The sequence below is a fragment of the Hyla sarda genome, chromosome 2 (genome assembly GCF_029499605.1).
Source record: "Hyla sarda isolate aHylSar1 chromosome 2, aHylSar1.hap1, whole genome shotgun sequence".
NCBI lineage: Eukaryota > Metazoa > Chordata > Amphibia > Anura > Hylidae > Hyla > Hyla sarda.
In genome coordinates, this window is record NC_079190.1 from 13170786 (window position 1) to 13195604 (window position 24819).

At 42.2% G+C, this 24819-nt stretch overlaps 1 protein-coding gene across 2 annotated transcripts in view; it reads left to right on the top strand.

Annotated features, from left to right (window-relative positions):
- The window catches only part of WNT11 (Wnt family member 11), a 107501-nt gene that overhangs the window by 2783 nt on the left and 79899 nt on the right, over positions 1-24819 (top strand). Inside the window, exon 1 of one of the 2 annotated variants that reach the window (XM_056561179.1) lies at positions 1376-1493. The exons of the other annotated variant lie outside the window; for it this stretch is intronic. The gene's annotated coding sequence lies outside the window, so the exon portion shown is untranslated. Of the gene's footprint in view, positions 1-1375; positions 1494-24819 lie in introns of those variants that run through there. 2 annotated transcript variants of the gene reach the window in all.

Below are 24819 nucleotides of genomic sequence, written 5' to 3' on the forward strand. Positions count from 1 at the left end.
ATAGATATGAGAAAGATAGATAGATATGAGATAGATAGATATGAGATAGATAGATATGAGATTGATAGATATGAGATAGATAGATAGATATGAGATAGATAGATATGAGATAGATAGATATGAGATAGATAGATAGATATGAGATAGATATATAGATAGATATGAGATAGATATGAGATAGATATGAGATAGATAGATAGATATGAGATAGATAGATATGAGATAGATATGAGATAGATAGATATGAGATAGATAGATATGAGATATATAGATATGAGATAGATAGATAGATAGATATGAGACAGATAGATAGATATGAGATAGATAGAGAGATACCATATATTTATCTCCAGGATTGTGTATAGATAGATATGAGATAGATGGATGGATAGATAGATAGATAGATAGATATGAGATAGATACCATATATATATATATATATATATCTATCCAGGATTGTGTATAGATAGATATGAGATAGATAGATAGATATGAGATAGATAGATAGATAGATAGATATGAGATAGATAGATATGAGATAGATAGATATGAGATAGATATGAGATAGATAGATATGAGATAGATAGATAGATATGAGATAGATAGATAGATACCATATATATATATATATATATATATATATATATATATATATATCTCTCCAGGATTGTGTATAGATAGATATGAGATAGATAGATAGATATGAGATAGATAGATAGATACCATATATATATATATATATATATATATATATATATATATATATATCTCCAGGATTGTGTATAGATAGATGTGAGATAGATAGATAGATAGATAGATATGAGATAGATAGATATGAGATAGATAGATAGATATGAGATAGATATATAGATAGATATGAGATAGATAGATATGAGATATATAGATATGAGATAGATAGATAGATAGATATGAGATAGATAGATATGAGATATATAGAGATGAGATAGATAGATAGATAGATAGATAGAAAGATACCATATATATCTATCTATCTCCTGGATTGTGTATAGATAGATGTGAGGAGCTGTGAGTACAGGGACAATGCCGGGTACATGAATAATGGACTCTCCCTGGGCAGCAGTGAAAGTGATGGATCCGGCTCAGGGGGGATGAAGAGGAGCAGGAGAGAGAATGGAGATAATGGGGCAGAACAATAACTGAGGACAATGAGAGGTAATGATTACAGAGGGGTCTGTGGGGAGGGGGACATGGTGATGGCTCAGCTCTGAGATCATAGGGGCCCCCAGGTCTGCAGCCCCACCACCTTACCTACAGGTACAGGCCCCCCATCATGTGACCCCGTCAGGTGACACCATCATGTGACCCGGTCAGGTGACACCATCATGTGACCCCATCAGGTGACCCCGTCAGGTGTTTCTATGGTTCCTGTGACCCCCACACTTGTTATCCTGTATATGGACCAGGTGTAATCTCCAGGATTGTCACCAGAGACCGTGTACCACTGAGCCAATGTATCTAAGCTGATCGTGTGGTGCTTTAGTTGAATACCTAATCCTGTCAATAATGATACCAGTGTATCTAAGCCCAACATACTATACTGTAATGAGGAGCTGGTGTATCTAAGCCTAGCATGTGTGATACTTGTCTTCTGAGCCACCACATAGAAGTTTATCATGTGTGATGCTGTTGTTTAGTTGTACATCTTAGTCTATTGCAGTGGTCTTCATCCTGCGGACCTCCAGATGTTGCAAAACTACAACTCCCAGCATGCCCGGACAGCCAACGACTGTGTGGGCATGCTGGGAGTTGTAGTTTTGCAACATCTGGAGGTCCGCAGGTTGGAGACCACTGGTCTAGTGTTTTACAGTCTGCTGTGCCAGTGTATCTAATCCTGTCATCTCTGATACTGCAATAAGGAGTAAATGTATCAAATCTATCACTTGCTATACTGTCATGAGGACCCATTGTATCTAATCTTATCATGTGTGATACTGTCTGCTGGGACTGTGTATGTAACTTTATAATATACGATACTGGTGTGAGGCTCCAGTGTATCTAAGTCTATTATGCATGCTCCTGTCTGCTGAGCCGGTGTACAATGGCTGTGCCTCTCCATCGTAATACCGTCTGCCGAGCCAGTGTATCTAAGCCCGTTATGTGGGAAACACTATGCAAACTACAATCCTCCTATATATTGCTAACATTTGTAATATACTAAAATAGTCCACAGTGATGATGCGCTGCTAAGCTACTGTATCTAAGCCTTGCACATGTGATACTGTCTGCTAAACTACTGTATCTAAGCCTTTCACATGTGATACTGTCTGCTAAGCTGCTGTATCTAAGCCTTTCACGTGTGATACTGTCTGCTAAGCTGCTGTATCTAAGCCTTCCACAGTGATGATGCGCTGCTAAGCTGCTGTATCTAAGCCTTTCACATGTGAAACTGTCTGCTAAGCTGCTGTATCTAAGCCTTTCACGTGTGATACTGTCTGCTAAGCTGCTGTATCTAAGCCTTCCACAGTGATGATGCGCTGCTAAGCTGCTGTATCTAAGCCTTTCACATGTGAAACTGTCTGCTAAGCTGCTGTATCTAAGCCTTTCACGTGTGATACTGCCTGCTAAGCTGCTGTATCTAAGCCTTCCACAGTGATGATGCGCTGCTAAGCTGCTGTATCTAAGCCTTTCACATGTGAAATTGTCTGCTAAGCTGCTGTATCTAAGCCTTTCACGTGTGATACTGTCTGCTAAGCTGCTGTATCTAAGCCTTTCACATGTGATACTGTCTGCTAAGCTGCTGTATCTAAGCCTATGACATATGATACTGTCTGCTGAGCTAGTGTATCTAAGCCTATCACGTGTGATACTGTCTGCTGAGCTGCTGTATCTAAGCCAATGACATGAGATACTGTAGTCTGAGCTGCTGTATCTAAACCTATCACATGTGATACTGTATCTAAGCAAATGTTTCCCAACCAGGGTGCCTCCAGCTGTTGGCAACAGCTGGAGCCACCCTGGTTGGGAAACACAGGCTAAGACACGGTATCACACTTCAGTAGGCACCCTGGTTTTGCAACAGCTGGAGGCACCCTGGCTAAAATGAATAACAATAAAATAGTCCACAGGGATGATGTCATGCTAAGCTGCTGTATCTAAGCCTATCACATGTGATACTGTCGTCAGAGCTGCAGTATCTAAGTCTATGACATGAGATACTGTCTTCTGAATTGCTGTATCTAAGCCTATCACATGTGATGCTGAGCTGCTGTATCTAAGCCTATGACGTATTATACTATCTGCTGAGCTAGTGTATCCAAGCCTATCACGTGTGATACTGTCTTCTGAGCTGCTGTATCTAAGCCTATGACGTATGATACTATCTGCTGAGCTGGTGTATCCAAGCCTATCACGTGTGATACTGTTTGCTGAGCTGCAGTATCTAAGCCATTGACATGAGATACTGTCTTCTGAGCTGCTGTATCTAAGCCTATGATGTATGACACTGTCTTCTGAGCTGCAGTATCTACGCCTATGATGTATGATACTGTGCTGAGCTGGTATATCCAAGCCTAACACGTGTGATACTGTCTGCAGAGCTGCAGTATCTAAGCCATTGACATGAGATACTGTCTTCTGAGCTGCTGTATCTAAGCCTATGATGTATGATACTATCTGCTCAGCTGGCAGATCCAAGCCTATCATGTGTGATACTGTCTGCTGAGCTGCAGTATCTAAGCCAATGACATGAGATACTGTCTTCTGAGCTGCTGTATCTAAGCCTATGACGTATGATACTGTCTGCTCAGCTGGCAGATCCAAGCCTATCATGTGTGATACTGTCTGCTGAGCTGCAGTATCTAAGCCAATGACATGAGATACTGTCTTCTGAGCTGCTGTATCTAAGCCTATGATGTACGATACTATCTGCTGAGCTGGCGTATCCAAGCCTATCATGTGTGATACTGTCTGCTGAGCTGCAGTATCTAAGCCATTGACATGAGATACTGTTTTTTGAGCTGCTGTATCTAAGCCTATGATGTACGATACTATCTGCTGAGCTGGCGTATCCAAGCCTATCACGTGTGATACTGTCTGCTGAGCTGCAGTATCTAAGCCAATGACATGAGATACTGTCTTCTGAGCTGCTGTATCTAAGCCTATGATGTATGATACTATCTGCTGAGCTGGCGTATCCAAGCCTATCACGTGTGATACTGTCTGCTGAGCTGCAGTATCTAAACCAATGACATGAGATACTGTCTTCTGAGCTGCTGTATCTAAGCCTATGATGTATGATACTATCTGCTGAGCTGGCGTATCCAAGCCTATCACGTGTGATACTGTCTGCTGTATCTAAACCTATGACATGTGTTCCTGTATCCAAGCCTGTGTTTCCCAACCAGGGTGCCTCCAGCCGTTGCAAAACTACAACTCCCAGCATGCCCGGACAGCCATTGGCTGTCCGGGCATGCTGGGAGTTGTAGTTTTGCAACAGCTGGAGGCACCCTGGTTGGGAAACACTGATCTGAGCCTACGATGTGTGATACTGGTTTTTTTTTTAAGCTGCTGTATCTAAGCTTATGTTGTGTGATACTGTCTTCTGAAATGATGTATTTTAAGCTTTCTTATTCCGAGATGCGATTTTAGAGGTGGGCGCAGAGCAGCGTGCGTAGTGGGGACATTGTGTCCGGGGTATTAAGGAGGGTCTCTCCCGTTGTGGGTGGGGGGGATTACCCGGTGTGGGATCTATTTTAATCACTACAAACATGTGAAGCCTCCAGCCACCCCCGCCATCACCGCTCTGTAATTTCACCCTAATTGAAAATAAATGCCGCCATGATTAAAGTCTACAGTCGGCGCACAAGTGTGTGAACGGGGCGACGGGGCGACAGGGGGGGTCACTGTACAGGACCGGGCCCCAGAAATACTGGACCCCCGTACAAATACCCAATCCAAACCTGAGCTCCGAGACTCCCCTGACACCTGAGCTGGTGTATCTAAACCTGTTATGTGTGATACTGTCTGCTAAGCCATGTATCTAATCATAAGCAGTGTGATATTATCTCTTGAGCAGGCGTATCTAAGTCTATTGTGTGTGATACTTTCTGCAGAGCCATGTATCCGAACTCACCAAGTGTGACACTATCTCCCAAGCCAGTGTATCTAAGCCTGTTATGTGTGATACTGTCTGCTAAGCCATGCATCTAATCATATGCAGTGTGATATTATCTCTTGAGCAGGTGTATCTAAGTCTATTATGTGTGATACTTTCTGCTGAGCCATGTATCCGAACTCACCAAGTGTGACACTATCTCCCAAGCCAGTGTATCTAAGCCTGTTATGTGGGATACTGTCTGCTAAGCCATGTATCTAATCATAAGCAGTGTGATATTATCTCTTGAGCAGGTGTATCTAAGTCTATTATGTGTAATACTTTCTGCAGAGCCATGTATCCGAACTCACCAAGTGTGACACTATCTCACAAGCCAGTGTATCTAAGCCTGTTATATGTGATACTGTCTTCTAAGCCATGTATCTAATCATAAGCAGTGTGATATTATCTCTTGAGCAGGTGTATCTAAGGCTATTATGTGTGATACTTTCTGCAGATCCATTTATCCAAACTCACCAAGTGTGATACTATCTCCTAAGCTAGTGTATCTAAGCCTGTTATGTGGGATACTGTCTTCTAAGCCATGTATTTAATCATATGCAGTGTGATATTATCTATTGAGCAGGTGTAGCTAAGTCTATTATGTGTGATACTTTCTGCAGAGACATGTATCCGAACTCACCAAGTGTGATACTATCTCCTAAGCCAGTGTATCTAAGCCTGTTATGTGGGATACTGTCTTCTAAGCCATGTATTTAATCATATGCAGTGTGATATCTCTTGAGCAGGCGTATCTAAGTCTATTGTGTGATACTTTCTGCAGCGCCATGTATCTAAACTCCCCAAGTGTGATACTGTCTTCTAAGCCAGTGTATCTAAGTCTATTATGCGTGATACTTTCTGCTGAGCCACATATCCGAACTCACCAAGTGTAATACTATCTCCTAAGCCAGTGCATCTAAGCCTATTATGTGTGATACTGTCTGCTGAGCCGTGTATCTGATTATATCAAGTATGTTACTATTTCTTGAGCCAGTGTATCTAAGCCTTTTATGTGTTATACTGTTAGTGGAGTCTTTATATCTAAACTTTTAATGTGTGATGCTATCTCCTGAGTCAGTGTATCTAAGCCTATTATATGTAATACTGTCTGCTGAGCCATGTATCTAAACTTATCGTTTGTGATACTGTTTCCTTAGCCGGTGTATCTAAGCCTACCATGTGTGGTACTGTTTCCTGAGTTGGTGTATCTACGCCTATAATATGTTCTTCTGTCTTCTGAGCTGGTGTATCTAAGGCTATCATGTGTGATACTGTCTTCTGAGCTGGTGTATCTAAGGCTATCATGTGTGATACTGTCTTCTGAGCTGGTGTATCTAAGGCTATCATATGTTCATCTGTCTCCTGAGCCGATGTATGTAAGCCTGTCACGTGTGATACTGCCTCCTGAGCTAGTGTATCTAAACCTATCATGTGTGAAACTGTCTTATGAGGTACTGTATCTAAACCTGTCACGTGTGATACGGTCTCCTGAGCCAATGCATCTAAGCCTATCATGTGTGATTCTGTTTCTTGAGCTGGTGTATCTAAACCTATCATGTGTGATACTGTACATTTGGTTTTACTGTAGAGACATCTGCTTGATTTTTTTTTTTAACCAGGGTGCCTCCAGCTGTTGCAAAACTACAACTCCCAGCATGCCCGGACAGCCAACGGCTGTCCGGGCATGCTGGGAGTTGTAGTTTTGCAACAGCTGGAGGCACCTTTGATGGGGAAACACTGGCTTATATACAGTATTACATGTTATAGGTTTAGACACAGCAGGTCAGAAGACAGTATCACACGTGCTAGGCTTAGATACAGCAGCTTAGAATCATCCCTGTGGACTATATTTAATAATTTTATTCATTTTAGCAATATAGATGAGGATTGTATCATAGTGTATCACACATACCAGACTTAGATACAACCAATCTGTCCTGACGGATCTATGGCGGCAGGAATGGCGTCCTGCTACGTCCTGTTCATACGCCTTTTTCTTACAAAAACCTGTCATCGACTTTAAGGACACGTTATCCGAACTATTAAATTATGACATTTCCGATCCCGCGCGGTCAACGACGTAAATGCAAAGAAAATTCCAAATGCCAAAATTGCTGATTTTTGGTCACATGGCGTCCCAGAAAAAAAAAAACTTAATAAAAAAAGGATAAAAAAGGCAGAACTACACAAAGTGGTACTGTCATAAACTACCGCTCATGGTGCAAAATATAAACCCTAACACAGCTCTATAGGGGGAAAAAGAAAAAAGTTATAGTGGTGAGAACAGCAGTGAACATTATCAAAAAATATATATATTTTTTTTAGACTTTTTTTTATTTTTATTATTATTATTTTTTTTTTTTTTACCATAAAATGAGACACATTATCCAAGTTTGATATCATCGGAATCGTACTGATGCATAGAATAGAGATATCATGTCACATTAACCCTATTGTAATTGCGTAATTTTGTATTTTTTTAATCCCTACATACATTATATGGTAAAACAAAGTGCGCCAATGAAAATTACAACTTGTCCCCCACAAAAATAGGCCCTAAAACAACTTTATTAGTGGGAAAAAAATCTATCTATCTCATATATATCTATCTATCTATACATCTATCTCATATCTATCTATCTATCTATCTCATATCTATCATCTCATATCTATCTATCTATCTATCTCATATCTATCTATCTATCTATCTCATATCTATCTATCTATCTATCTCATATCTATCATCTCATATCTATCTATCTCATATCTATCTATCTCATATCTATCTCATATCTATCTATCTCATATCTATCTATCTCATATCTATCTATCTCATATCTATCTATCTATCTATCTATCTATCTCATATCTATCTATCTATCTCATATCTATCTATTTCATATCTATCTATCTCATATCTATTTATCTCATATCTATCTATCTATCTATCTCTCATATCTATCTTATATCTATCTATCTATCTCATATCTATCTATCTCATATCTATCTATCTCATATCTATCTATCTCATATCTATCTATCTCATATCTATCTCATATCTATCTATCTTATATCTATCTATCTCATATCTATCTATCTCATATCTATCTATCTCATATCTATCTATCTATCTTATATCTATCTATCTCATATCTATCTATCTCATATATTTCTATATATCTCTCATATCTCTCTCCTATCTATCTCTCTCCTATCTATCTCTCTTCTATCTCTCTCCTATCTATCTCTCTCATATCTATCTACCTCATATCTATCTCATATCTATCTATCTCATATCTATCTATCTCATATCTATCTATCTCATATATATCTATCTATCTCATATCTATCTCTCTCATATCTATCTATCTCATATCTATCTATCCAATATCTATCTCATATCTATCTATCTATCTATCTCATATCTATCTATCTCATATATATCTATCTATCTCATATCTATCTATCTATCTATCTATCTCATATCTATCTATCTCATATCTATCTCATATCTATCTATCTCATATCTATCTCATATCTATCTATCTCATATCTATCTATCTCATATCTATCTATCTATCTCATATCTATCTTCCTATCTATCTATCTATCTATCTATCTATATATAAAGTCCATATAAAGCAGCACATCCAGCTTGGGTGAGGTGGGTGCAGGCACAATTGAACCTCGGTGCTCTGGTTCCTCTTGATAGTTAAAGTATGACGGCAGCACACCAAAGTAGTGAATCAATAAAGTGTTATTTTATTCCAGGGATATAGAGACAACGTTTCAGCGGTCTCTCACCGCCATTTTCAAGTGAATACAAGTGATACACAGGGGTTTAAATACACACTCCCCTCAATCAGTGACATCATCAGACATTAACATAATTGGTGACATCATATATGTAAACAAAATACAAATAATATATAGTGATAAATCTATTCATAATCAATGTACATCATGTGTGTTCCTGTGAATATTATTCAAACCGTATGATCAGCAGAGCCGATCGCATGTGTATTATAAATGGTGTAAAATAATAGTGTACATAGTGTCAGTGCACAGGTGCAAAATATAAAAACAATAAGACACATGGTATCAGCATCTATCTATCTATCTATCTATCTAACTATCTCTCTCATATCTATCTCTCTCATATCTATCTATCTCATATCTATCTATCTCATATCTATCTATATATCTATCTCATATCTATCTCTCTCATATCTATCTATCTCATATCCATCTATCTCATATCTATCTATCTCATATCTATCTCATATCTATCTATCTATCTCATATCTATCTATCTATCTCTCTCATATCTATCTATCTATCTCATATCTATCTATCATCTATCTATCTATCTCATATCTATCTATCTATCTCTCTCATATCTATCTATCTATCTCATATCTATCTATCATCTATCTATCTATCTATCTCATATCTATCTATCTATCTATCTATCTCTCTCATATCTATCTCTCTCATATCTATCTATCTATCTCACATCTATCTCATATCTATCTATCTCATATCCATCTATCTCATATCTATCTATCTATCTCATATCTATCTCATATCTATCTCATATCCATCTATCTCATATCCATCTATCTCATATCCATCTATCTATCTATCTATCTATCTATCTCATATCTATCTATCTCATATCTATCTATCTCATATCTATCTATCTATCTATCTATCTATCTCACATCTATCTATCTCACATCTATCTATCTATCTATCTATCTATCTATCTCATATCTATCTATCTCATATCTATCTATCTCATATCTATCTATCTCACATCTATCTATCTCACATCTATCTATCTCACATCTATCTATCTCTCTCATATCTATCTCATATCTATCTCATATCTATCTATCTCATATCTATCTATCTATCTATCTCATATCTATCTATCTCATATCTATCTATCTCATATCCATCTATCTATTTATCTATCTATCCATCTATCTCATATCCATCTATCTATCTCATATCCATCTATCTATCTCATATCTATCTATCTCATATCTATCTATCTCATATCTATCTATCTATCTATCTCATATCTATCTCATATCTATCTGTCTCATATCTATCTATCTATCTCATATCTATCTCATATCTATCTATCTATCTCATATCTATCTATCTCATATCTATCTCATATCTATCTCATATCTATCTATCTATCTCTCTCATATCTATCTATCTCATATTTATCTATCTCATATCTATCTATCTATCTCATATCTATCTATCTCATATTTATCTATCTCATATCTATCTATCTCATATCTATCTATCTATCTCATATCTATCTCATATCTATCTCATATCTATCTCATATCTATCTATCTCATATCTATCTATCTCATATCTATCTCATATCTATCTCATATCTATCTATCTATCTCATATCTATCTATCTATCTCATATCTATCTCATATCTATCTCATATCTATCTCATATCTATCTCATATCTATCTCATATCTATCTATCTATCTCATATCTATCTATCTATCTATCTCATATCTATCTATCTCATATCTATCTCATATCTATCTCATATCTATCTCATATCTATCTATCTCATATCTATCTATCTCATATCTATCTATCTATCTCATATCTATCTATCTATCTCATATCTATCTATCTATCTATCCATGTGAATTGAAGTATTGCTATAGAGAACAATGTATCTCCTTATCATCCCATCTTGTCCCACCATGGTGAGGCGACCCCGACGGGATGAAGTTATAATCCGCAGTCCTGAGATCCTGTCAGGTCCTGCAGTGTTCTGTTATATGTGACTGGGTTATGAATGAGATCCATCCGTCATTCCTCTCACCAGTAAAGAGTACATGGTGCGGCTGTACTGGCAGTCCTATGTAAAACACATCAGGGACCAGCACGAAAAAGAGTGAAGGAAAAGTTTGGCAAAAATATGGAATATTTTCAATAGAAAATAGTTAGAAAATATCTATTTATTTACAATGTTCTGTAGAGTCTGTAACGTAATAGGATGTAGCAGAGCTGAGGATTTCATGCATCTGCTTTGAGCTGTGGTATCCAACCAGTGTGCCTCCAGCTGTTGCAAAACTACAACTCCTAGCAGATCTGCTGTATCTAAATCTATAATGTGTGATACTGTCTGCTGAGCTGTGTATCTAAGCTTATCATGTGTCATACTGTCTGCTGAGCTGTGTATCTAAATCTGTAATGTGTGATACTGTCTGCTGAGCTGTGTATCTAAGCTTATCATGTGTCATACTGTCTGCAGAGCTGCTGTATCTAAATCTATAATGTGTGATACTGCCTGCTGGGCTGGTGTACAGTTGCTAAGCCTTTTATTTGTAATACTGTCTGCCGAGCCAGCGTATCTAAGTCTGTAATGTGTGATACACTATACAGTCTTCATCTGTATTGCCAAAATGAAAAACATAAAATAGTCCACAGGGATAATGTGCTGCTAAGCTGCCGTATCTAAGCCCATCACGTGTGATACTGTCTGCTGAGCTGCTGTATCTAAGCCTATCACGAATGATACTGTCTGCTGAGCTGCTGTATCTAAGCCTATCACGTATGATACTGTCTTCTGTGCTGCTGAATCTTAGCCTATCATTTATGATACTGTGAGCTGCTGTATCTAAGCCTATGACATGTGATACTGTCTTCTGAGCTGCTGTATCTAAGCCTATGACGAATAATACTGTCTGCTGAGCTGCTGTATCTGAGCCTATCACGTATGATAGTCTTCTGAGCTGCTGTATCTAAGCCTATGACAAATGATACTGTCTGCTGAGCTGCTGTATCTAAGCCTATCACGTATGATACTATCTTCTGAGCTGCTGTATCTAAACCTATGACGTATGATACTGTCTTCTGAGCTGCTGTATCTAAGCCTATGATGTATGATACTGTCTGCTGAGCTAGTGTATCCAAGCCTATCACGTTTGATACTGTCTGCTGAGCTGCTGTATCTAAACCTATGAAGTGTGATACTGTATCTAAGCCTGTGTTTCCCAACCAAAGGGCCTCCAGCTGTTGCAAAACAGAAACTCACAGCATGCCCGGAAAGCCGCTGGCAACAGCTGGAGCCACCCTGATTGGGAAACACAGGCATTGGCACCCTGGTTTTGCAACAGCTGGAGGCACCCTGACTAAAATGAATAACATTATAAAATAGTCCACAGGGTTGATGTGCTGCTAAGCTGCCGTATCTAAGCCTATCACATGTGATACTGTCTGCTGAGCTGCAGTATCTAAACCTATGTCATGTGATACTGTATCTAAGCCTGTGTTTTCAACCAGGGTGCCTCCAGCTGTTGCAAAACTACAACTCCTAGCATGCCCGGACAGCCGAAGGCTGTCCGGGCATGCTAGGAGTTGTAGTTTTGCAACAGCTGGGGGCACCCCGGTTGGGAAATTCTAGTTTAGAGAATAAGATTTATTTATGTGTAACAAAGTATCAGCCAGCTCTGCTGCACATGAATCACAATGACAAACTCAGCTCTGTTACGTCACATAATCTCAGTCCTGATGATGACAAATAGGTTGACACCGATGTATCTAAAAAAAATCAGCTCTGTGTTATTTAACAAACTCAGCTCGGCTGCCTCCGTCCAACTCAGCTTTCCGGCATGTCAATCACATGACTTTCTTATACACAGACAAATACGGCTCAACTCACTTTATAGGAACTCCTCCATTCTTGAGCGCAGTGTTTCCCAACTAGTGTGCCTCCAGCTGTTGCACAACTGCAACTTGAGGCATACTGGGAGTTGTCGTTTTGCAACAGCTGGAGGCACCCTAGTTGGGAAACACTAGTTTAGAGAATAAGATTGGTTTAGTGTAACAAAGTATCAGCCAGCTCTGCTGCACCTAAATCATGTTGCTTTTTCACAATAACAAACTCAGCTCTCTGTTGCAAAACTACAACTCCCAGCTTGCCCCAATTAAACCAAATACAGATGTAGCAGGGCCGTGTTAGTCTGGCTTTACCCTAACACAGTGTTTCTGAATTAATGAGCCTCCAGCTGTTGCAAAACTACAACTCCCATCATTCCCGGACAGGTCTGCTACATCTGACACAGTGAGCTCTGCTGTATCTGACCAACTCAGCTCTGTAGCACAGTGTTTTCCAATAAGCGTGCCTACAGCTGTTGCAAAACTACAACTCCCAGCATGCTCGAAGTTAACCAAATACAGATGTAGCAGAGCCGAGTTAGTCTGGCTTAGCACAGTGTTTCTCAACTAGAGAGCATCCAGCTGTTGCAAAACTACAACTCCCAGCATTCCTGGAGAGCTCTGCTACATCTGACACAGTGAGCTCTGCTATATCTGACCAACTCAACTCTGTAGCACAGTGTTGCCACAGCTGGAGGCACGCTGGTCGGGAAACACTGTGCTACAGAGCTGAGTTGGTCAGATACAGCAGAGCTCACTGTGTCAAATGTAGCAGAGCTGTCCGGGAATGCTGTGAGTTGTAGTTTTGCCACAGCTGGAGGCACGCTGGTTGGGGAAAACTACAACTCCCAGCATTTCCGGACAGCTCTGCTACATCTGACATGGTGAACTCTGCTGTATCTGACCTACTCAGCTCTGTAGCACAGTGTTTCCCAACCAGCGTGCCTCCAGCTGTTGCAAAACTACAACTCCCAGCATTCCCAGACAGCTCTGCTACATCTGACACAATGAGCTCTGCTGTATCTGACCTACTCAGTTCTGTAGCACAGTGTTTCCCAACCAGCGTGCCTCCAGCTGTTGCAAAACTACAACTCCCAGCATGCCCGAAGTTGACCAAATACAGATGTAGCAGAGCCGAGTTAGTCTGGCTTTACCCTAACACAGTGTTTCTGAATTAGTGAGCCTCCAGCTGTTGCAAAATTACAACTCCCAGCATTTCCGGAGAGCTCTGCTACATCTGACACGGTGAGCTCTGCTGTGTCTGACCAACTCAGTTCTGTAGCATAGTGTTTCCCGACCAGCATTCCTCCAGCTGTGGCAAAACTACAACTCCCAGCATGCCCGGACAGCCTTCGGCTGTCCGGGCATGCTGGGAGTTGTAGTTTTGCCACAGCTGGAGGCACGCTGGTTGGGAAACACTGCTGTAGCATCTGACAAACTCATCTCTGTAACATCTGGGTGAAGAGGAATCTGGCTACATCCTCACAGCTGTCCTGCTCTGCCCTGTCCCCGAGGAGCGGTGACTGTATGAATAATAAACATTCGCTATTCTATCGCCCTGCACTCGCAGTATTTATTTTGTACGTGTCTCCTGTATGTGGCGGTGCCATCCTCCGTATCGTGACAGTCACAGCAGCTGGGAGAGTTCTTTATATCGTGAGATAAGATGATATATATATTTTTTTTTAAAGATAAAAATATAAAAATTTTAACTAGAAATTCTTACACTGACAAACAGCAGAATTATGAGTGCAGCTCCGTTGCATCGGAAGCTCCGCTGCTGAAGGGGGCGCCACCAGTAGCCTGACAACAACCAGGAATCTGAATTGTATAGCAGTATGATGTAGACAGAGGATATAATGTATTTGTGATGGTATTGTTTGGTCACTGTGTGATGGTATTATTTGGTGACTGAATGGGCGGTATTATTAGGTTACTGTGTGACGGTATTATTTGGTGACTGTATGGGCGGTATTATTTGATCACTGTGTGATGGTATTATTTAGTGACTGTATGGGCGGTATTATTTGATCACTGTGTGAAGGTATTGTTTGGTGTCTGTATGGGCGGTATTTGGTCACTGTGTGATGGTATTATTTGGTGACTGTATAGGCGGTATTATTTGATCACTGTGTGATGATATTATTTAGTGACTGTATGGGCGGTATTATTTGATCACTGTGTGAAGGTATTGTTTGGTGTCTGTATGGGCGGTATTTGGTCACTGTGTGATGGTATTATTTGGTGACTGTATGGGCGGTATTATTTGGTCACCGTGATGGTATTGTTTGGTGACTGTATGGGCGGTATTATTTGGTCACTGTGTGATGGTATTGTTTGGTGACTGTATGGGCGGTATTATTAGGTTACTGTGTGACGGTATTATTTGGTGACTGTATGGGCGGTATTATTTGATCACTGTGTGATGGTATTATTTAGTGACTGTATGGGCGGTATTATTTGATCACTGTGTGATGGTATTATTTGGTGACTGTATAGGCGGTATTATTAGGTTACTGTGTGACGGTATTATTTGGTGACTGTATGGGCGGTATTATTTGATCACTGTGTGATGGTATTATTTGGTGACTGTATAGGCGGTATTATTAGGTTACTGTGTGACGGTATTATTTGGTGACTGTATGGGCGGTATTATTTGATCACTGTGTGATGGTATTATTTAGTGACTGTATGGGCGGTATTATTTGATCACTGTGTGATGGTTTTGTTTGGTGTCTGTAGGGGCGGTATTTGGTCACTGTGTGATGGTATTATTTGGTGACTGTATGGGTTGTATTATTTGGTCACTGTGTGATGGTATTATTTGGTCACTGTGTGATGGTATTGTTTGGTGACTGTATGGGCGGTGTTATTTGGTCACTGTGTGATGATATTTGGTGACTGTTTGGGCGGTATTATTTGGTCACTGTGTGATGGTATTATTTGGTGACTGTATGGGCGGTATTATTTGATCACTGTGTGATAGTATTGTTTGGTCACTGTGTGATGGTACTGTTTGGTGACTGTATGGGCGGTATTATTTGGTCACTGTGTGATGGTATTATTTGGTGACTGTATGGGTGGTATTATTTGATCACTGTGTGATGGTATTGTTTGGTGACTGTATGGACGGTATTATTTGGTGACTGTATGGTGTCTTATATGGTCTCTGTGTGGGTGGTATTATTTGGTCACTGTGTGATGGTATTTGGTGACTGTATGGGCGGTATTATTTGGTCACTGTGTGCTGGAATTATTTTGTACCTGTTTAGTCACTGTATTAGCTGTATGGTGTCTTATATGGTCTCTGTGTGGGTGGTATCATTTTGTCACTGTGTGATGGTATTATTTTGTACCTGTGTAGTGGTATTATTTTGTACCTGCAGTATTATTTGGTTACTGTATGGTGTCCTATATGGTTTCTGTGTGGGTGGTATCATTTGGGCACTGTGTGATGATATTTGGTCACTGTATGGGTGTTATTACTTGGTCTCTGTATTAGCAGTATTATTTAGTCTCTGTATTAGCAGTATTATTTGGTTACTGTATGGTATATGGTCATGGTGTTGGTGTTATTATTTGATCACTGTATAGGCGGCATTATTCGGTCACTGTATAGTGTTATTTGTTCACTGTGTAGTTGAATTATTGGCTGTATTGCAGATTTATTGGGTTACAATATAGTGGTATTATTTTGGTCATTGAATGGATTGTATTATTTGGTCAATTTATGGTGGTATTTTTTGGCCACTGCATTGGTAGTATTATTTTAGTTACTGCATGGACAGTATTATTTGACCAACATATGGTGGCACTATTTGGTCACTGTTTATACGGTATTATTTTTCACTGTATATGGCGGGCTTATTTATGTGGCACTGTACAGTATAGTGATTGGTGGTGAATGTCAGTATTGACACTCTATAGCATTGATATTTAGGGAGCTGTATAGCAGTGTTATTTAACCAATCTTTGGTACTTTTTTTGGGACACTGTACTGTACAGCACTTCATTGTATACCGTAGGATAGTCCATAATATTGGGCAGGGTACCACACAGGGAACATCCACCCTTAGGCCCAGTCCTACCTTAGCACTAGAAATGTATAGAGATATTTGCATATATGTTACCGGCAGTGAAAATAGTCACATAAAGAGATTGTAGTTAGCGCGGTGTGAAGACATTTGTTATGGGGTGGTTAGATATCTTGTATACTTTACGGTCACACCAGGTGGATGTAGAATAGGATTAGTGCAAGACACAGAACACGATTACATAGGTGTAACACGGACAATTACCTACATGTACACATCGGGATAACACTGATCTGTCAGTACAGGGGCAGGGAGTGTTGTCATAGGAGGATATACACATAGGACCATTTATTTTGCCGTACCTGCTGATCGTAGTGAAGGAGTTGATAACATCCTGGGGTCTAGGACAGTGGGTAATACCAACCTTCCTAGTCATCTAGGAGAGTTACAGGTTTAGTGCCAACTTCCCTGGTAGTCTAGGCTAGAGAAAGGGTAAATGACTTAATCCCTGATGGGCAAGGGCAGTGAGATAGTTAATGTCGGTATCATTCGTGTGGTGACAATGATGATGTTCCCCTAGGGGCATTTGGCATTTTAGGACACTGCATAGGAATTCTTGGCAGAAAACAGTCCACAAATCCCAAACTGGTTCCTGATATTGCTAGCAGGAGCCATGTCATCCCAAACTGTCCTCAGCAATCTCCTCTGAGCACATGGAGAGGCAAATTTGAAGGCTTCTCTCAGCAGAGTGACTGCCTACACCTCCTCTCTCTAGAGAGGCTTGCTTTCAACAAACTACCATACTCCCTTCCTCTCAGTAGAGAGACTACTTTCACATTCTCTCACTGACTCTCAAGAGACTACTTTTCCTTCTTAGTAAAAGAATGCCTACTCCTTTCTCCCACTAGAGAGGCTTGATCTCAACAGACTACACTTCCGCTCAGTATAGGGACTGCCTACACCTTCCTCTTACTATAGAGGCTGTCTTCAAACAAACTAAGTCTCAATAACCCTTGACAAAGTCAGGTTATGGCGAAACGTCGGGGAGGCTGTTAGGATTTTAGCCAGTGCTGCCACCATGCCATAAACGTACAAACAGAGCAATCAAGCAGATGAGTGTGATATTTCACGTACATCCAAGGAGTGCAATAGCTACTATATAGAGGGAAGGCACGAGAAAGAGACCTCCTAGAACTCTGAAAGCACCATAATTAGAGATATTAAGAGAAATGTTTATAATGGGACATAATGGATGGAAGCCCAGTTAAAATGCATAAAGTGCTTAATTATTAGGAAGGTGTGAGGGACCGCCAACACTGGGGAATTTATTCTTCTATTAATAGATCCCTATATACAATTGGTGGCAAGTGAGCAGCACTGAGAATTTTAACTTCACGTGTGGTTTTCTATGATTTATTATTAGGAATACTATTTCAATAAAAGTTAAGTTTTAGTGAATCCCTAATCAGAGGGCTTTTTCCGGATGGGGTTTCCCCCAAAGCATGTAGATAATTGTTAATTACCCTGGGACTCACGAGGGATGAGAGAAAGTATATTCAAACAAACTACACCCTCTTTCTCTCTTTAGAGAGACTACCTACACCTTCCTCTCACTACAGAGGTTGTTTCTGAACAAACTTCACTTTCTTACTCTCAGTAGAGAGACTGCCAACACCTTCCTCTCACTAGAGAGGCTGTCTCTCAACAGATTACACATCCTTTCTCTCAGAAGACAGGTGGGCCCAGCTGAGCTGATCGAGGATCCTAGCAGTGATCTGTTGGGTAGGATATCAATCCTGACCATGTCATGCTCTCACAGCTTGTAGTCTCGTACAATATATCGTTGTAGGTATCAGCTCTAATTCAAGACAGGAGAAAAAAAAAAAAGAGTGCTGCTGCTGTTTAGCTTACAAATTGTCTAGAGAGGCCAGGTGACGACCCCGCAAGAGCTATAATAGGCAGCCGTATTATGGGTTGTCACCCAACTTTCCCAGAAGCAGATTTGACTAGCAGCTTAGGCTTAAATTGTGACATTTTAAGCAAAACTTCCCTGTTTCTGAACACAAGGGGCAGCTATATATTCTTTGCCCGGAACACACAGAGCACCGTCCCCCGCTCCTGCTCATTCTGATATTTATTTGGGTAATGCCCGGGGAGACAGATCAGGTGACTTTCAGTCTTCGCGTACCTATTCAGCTGGGTGACTAGCAGGGCTGGTGCCAGAATTTTTGCCACCCTAGGCAAAAACTAATTTTGCTGCCCCCTTGACTCCGCCCATTGGCCCGCCCATTTGACATGCCCCACCTTACTACTGGGGTGACACACTGTAACAAACCTCCTCCTCATGCTGCTGACTGAGCAAGTGGTTCGGATGCTGGTTGTCTAACTTTCTTGCAGCAGGCAGAGCGGTGCCCCCATCAAGAGGGCGCTCCAGGCGGCTGCCTATTTTGCCTAAAGGCAGAGCCGGCCCTGGTTACTAGCTAATACGGGAGCCATGTGGGTTGTCCCCCAGCGCTCTGCATAGCGTATATACATTGTGTATGTATACCTTCCTGCTCACTCTCAGCTGCCATGATGCCTGTGTGTCAGTCAACACTGCAGTGCAGGAACATTAAAGGGGTTATCCAGGAAAAAACTTTATATATATCTCAACTGGCTCCTGAAAGTTAAAGGGGTATTCCAGGAAAAAACTTTTTTTTATATATATCAACTGGCTCCAGATAGTTAAACAGATTTGTAAATTACTTCTATTAAAAAATCTTAATACTTTCAGTACTTATGAGCTTCTGAAGTTAGGGTTGCTCTTTTCTGTCTAAGTGCTCTCTGATGACACCTGTCTCGGGAACTGCCCAGTTTAGAAGCAAATCCCCATAGCAAACCTCTTCTAAACTGGGCGGTTCCTGAGATACGTGTCATCAGAGAGCACTTAGACAGAAAAGAACATCCTTGACTTCAGAAGCTCATAAGTACTGAAAGGATTAAGATTTTTTTAATAGAAGTAATTTACAAATCTGTTTAACTTTCTGGAGCCAGTTGATATATAAAAAAAGTTTTTTTCCTGGATAACCCCTTTAAACAGATTTGTAAATTACTTCTTTTAAAAAAAATCTTAATCCTTTCAGTATTTATGAGCTGCTGAAGTTGAGTTGTTCTTTCCTGTCTAAGAGCTCTCTGATGACACCTGTCTCGGGAACTGTCCAGAGTAGAAGCAAATCCCTATAGCAAACCTCTTCTACTCTGTGCAGTTCCCGAGACAAACAAAGATGTCAGCAGAGAGCACTGTTGCCAGACAGAAAAGAACAACTCAACTTCAGCAGCTGATAATTATAGAAGTAATTTACAAATTTGTTTAACTTTCTGGAGCCAGTTGATATATAAAAATATTTTTTTTCCTGGAATACCCCATTAAAAGGGGTATTCCGCCCATAGACATCTTATTATGCAACGCGGCTGCTTGAATGTTTTAACTATTCATATTCGCTTTCCTTAAAGGGGTATTCCGCCCATAGACATCTTATTATGCAACGCGGCTGCTTGAATGTTCTGACTATTCATATTCACTTTCCTTAAAGGGGTATTCCGCCCATAGACATCTTATTATGCAACGCGGCTGCTTGAATGTTCTAACTATTCATATTCGCTTTCCTTAAAGGGGTATTCCGCCCATAGACATCTTATTATGCAACGCGGCTGCTTGAATGTTCTGACTATTCATATTCACTTTCCTTAAAGGGGTATTCCGCCCATAGACATCTTATTATGCAACGCGGCTGCTTGAATGTTCTAACTATTCATATTCGCTTTCCTTAAAGGGGTATTCCGCCCATAGACATCTTATCCCCTATCCTTCGGATAGGGGATAAGATGGCTATGGGCGGAATACCCCTTTAAGGAAAGTGAATATGAATAGTAAGAACATTCAAGCAGCCATGTTGCATCCAAGCGACAATATAAGGGAGGGGGGGGGGGGGGGTGTAGGTGTTCCCGGTTTCTAAAAAAAACAACAAAGAGCACCCCCCCCCCCCTTTCCATGAGGTTGTGTAGTAGTATCAAAGGGCTTCACATCCTACTGTGTTATTTGCCGGGGGTGTTGGGTGGGGCGGATGGACATCTGATGCTTCTTTTGTAATGGACCTAGGTAATTTGTTGGGATCCACCTTAAATCTCTTCTTAAAGGCACAGTAGGAGACGTCCAATCTGCTGGAGGCCTCGGGATGGGAAAGTTTATTAACACCTATAGATACGAGAGCTGAGCAAACAACCCGCTGACTTCAAAGACCCCGGGGGGGACAAGGATACAGGCGGCCAATCAGGGTCAAGGATTTGGGGTCTCCCGACTCAGCACCATATGGCATTTTTTGATATAGTCCCTTATGTCAGTGTTCTGTGGTACTCTACAGTATGGCGGTGCTATTTATGCAATGAATGGCGCTATTATGTATCCCACAGAGTTTACTATTATGCGGGCAGTTTTGGAATGTATTATCTGGACACTCTATGGTTCTCTTATATGGCGCTGATGTTATTTAGGCACAGTATGGCGGTATTATGTGTTCATTGTAAGGCAGTTTTAAATAGATGATATATGGCGGTGTTATATAGGAACGGCATGGTACTAGTGGGTATTCACTGTGAAATATGTAAGCTATGTATAGCGGTATTAAAAGGCAGTATTATATAGCCCATATATTATTTAGGGGACATTACAGTACTGCTCTGCATTCACTGTATCCTAAGTGTGCACTGGCGGCATCATGTATTCACTGTTAGGCAGGATTATATAAATCATGTATAGCAGTATTATATAGATCATGTATCATCTTATTTTGGAAAAGTATGGTATTGTCATATGTATGCACTGTGTAATATATGGCAGTATTATGTCTTCACTATAAGGCAGTATTTTATAAACCATATATAGGGGTATTATTTAGGAACAGTATGGTACTGCTATTTATTCATTGTAGCAAATGTATGCACTGTAAGGAAGTATTACTGTATATACTCGAGTATTTGCCATTCCGAATATAAGTTGAGGCTCCTAATTTCACCCCAAAAACCCAGGAAAGCCTATTGATTCGTGTATAAGCCTAGGGTGGGAAATACATCATTCCCCCCCCCCCCCCCGGTCATCATCCAGAGACCCCCCCCCCCCCTCATCCCTCCTGACATCATCCAGACCCCCCTCATTCCCCCATCATACAGATCCCCCTCATCCCCCCCATCATACAGATCCCCCTCATCCCTCCTGTCATCATCCAGACCCCCCTCATCCCCCCCATCATACAGATCCCCCTCATCCCTCCTGTCATCATCCAGAACCCCTTCATCCCCCCCATCATACAGATCCCCCTCATCCCTCCTGTCATCATCCAGACCCCCCTCATCCCCCCATCATACAGATCCCCCTCATCCCTCCTGTCATCATCCAGACCCCCCTCATCCCCCCCATCATACAGATCCCCCTCATCCCTCCTGTCATCATCCAGACCCCCCTCATCCCCCCCATCATACAGATCCCCCTCATCCCTCCTGTCATCATCCAGACCCCCCTCATCCCCCCATCATACAGATCCCCCTCATACCCCCCTGTCATCATCCAGAACCCCCTCATCCCCCCCATCATACAGATCCCCCTCATACCCCCCTGTCATCATCCAGACCCCCCTCATCCCCCCATCATACATATCCCCCTCATCCCTCCTGTCATCATCCAGACCCCCCTCATCCCCCCATTATACAGATGCCCCTTGCCCCCCATATCATCATCCAGACCCCCCTCTCTTGTTCTCTACTCAACTCCCCAGTTGCAGATCTGTCGGTGCTTCTCTAGCAGCCGTCCAGCATCGCTGCAGGGACCGTCCGACTTCTAGTGGGGAGGGTGAGCCGGTCCGGGCCGTCCATCTTGACCGAGAGGCCCTCTTCTCCGCTGCGGCCTGGTCCCAGACTAGTGACGCCCCATTGATGCCACCGCATAGGGATGCCCCTGACATCACAGACGTCTACTGCGCACGGACGTCCCTGAACGGCGGCGTCAATGCAGCGTCACTAGTCCAGGGCTGGCCCAGAGCAGAGAAGAGGGCCTCTCGGTCAAGATAGACGGCCTGGACCGGCTCACCCTCCCCACTGGAAGTCGGACGGTCCCTGCAGCATAGATGGGCGCCGATGGACGGCCCGGCCCATCCCCTCGCCACCCGCACCGATATGCCTGCGATTTTTTTCCCCCCATCACTCAAGTATAAGCCGAGGGCGAGCTCAGGGAGGACAGAAACCTCCCGATGAGCAGAAGGGCTGAAATGGTGTGAATGGTGCTGAAAAACTCGGCTTATACTCGAGTATGTATGGTATGTGCTCATTGTTAGGCCCAATTACATAGATCATGTGTGGCGGTGCTATCTAGGAACAATTTGGTACTGTCATACATTCTCTGTGTAATAGTATGTACTTTATTATGTTTTCCTTGTAAGGCACTATTATATAGATCCGGTATAATGGATTGTGTAAGATCAGTAGGGTACTGTTGATGCATAGTCACTGTATCATGTATGTATTGTATGTGTATTGTAGTATTAAGTGTCATGTGATCATGTGTGGCGGTATTTGGTAGTACAGTTCCCCCACAGACATACAGCCTTCAGCCATATACAGTGTATGACTGGAGGCTGTATGTCTGTGTACTGCCCCACTTCAGTGCTCCGACCACCACTCCTCCTCCTCCTTCAGCGGTGGTCGTTGCACTGAAGATGATGTTCCGCTGGTAACTTACCATGCCCGCGCGTCCCTGCTGCTCCGCTCTGCTCCTATGGGCACACGCACGGGATGTCAGTGACATCAATCCCTGCATGCACTACCTCCCGGCGGCCCCTGCATTTTTAAAGTTAACAGAAAGGTAACTGGGACATCCTTGTGTCCCAAAAAGATCTTTCAGGACACAAGGATGTTCCGAATGTGATGGGGGAAGTTAATCTCGACCCCCGGTGTATAAGACGACCCCAGCGTATAAGACGACCCCCGGCGTATAAGACTACCCCCGGCGTATAAGACGACACCGGTGTATAAGACGACCCCCGGCGTATAAGACTACCCCCAGCGTATAAGACGACACCGGTGTATAAGACGACACCCAGCGTATAAGACGACCCCCGGCGTATAAGACGACCCCCGGCATATAAGACGACCCCCGGCGTATAAGACGACCCCCGGCGTATAAGACGACCCCCGGCGTATAAGACGACCCCCGGCATATAAGACGACCCCCAGCGTATAAGACGACCCCCGGCGTATAAGACGACCCCCGGCGTATAAGACGACCCCCGGCGTATAAGACGACACCGGAGTATAAGACGACCCCCGGCGTATAAGACGACCCCCGGCGTATAAGACGACCCCCGGCGTATAAGACGACCCCCGGCGTATAAGACGACCCCCGGCGTATAAGACGACCCCCGGCGTATAAGACGACCCCCGGCGTATAAGACGACCCCCGGCGTATAAGACGACCCCCGGCGTATAAGACTACCCCCGGCGTATAAGACGACCCCCGGCGTATAAGACGACCCCCGGCGTATAAGACGACCCCCGGCGTATAAGACGACCCCCGGCGTATAAGACGACCCCCGGCGTATAAGACGACCCCGGCGTATAAGACGACCCCCGGCGCGTAAGACGACCCCCGGCGCGTAAGACGACCCCCGGCGCGTAAGACGACACCCGGCGCGTAAGACGACACCCGGCGTATAAGACGACACCCGGCGTATAAGACGACACCCGGCGTATAAGACGACCCCCGGCGTATAAGACGACCCCCGGCGTATAAGACGACCCCCGGCGTATAAGACGACACCCGGCGTATAAGACGACCCCCGGCGTATAAGACGACCCCCGGCGTATAAGACGACCCCCGGCGTATAAGACGACCCCCGGCGTATAAGAC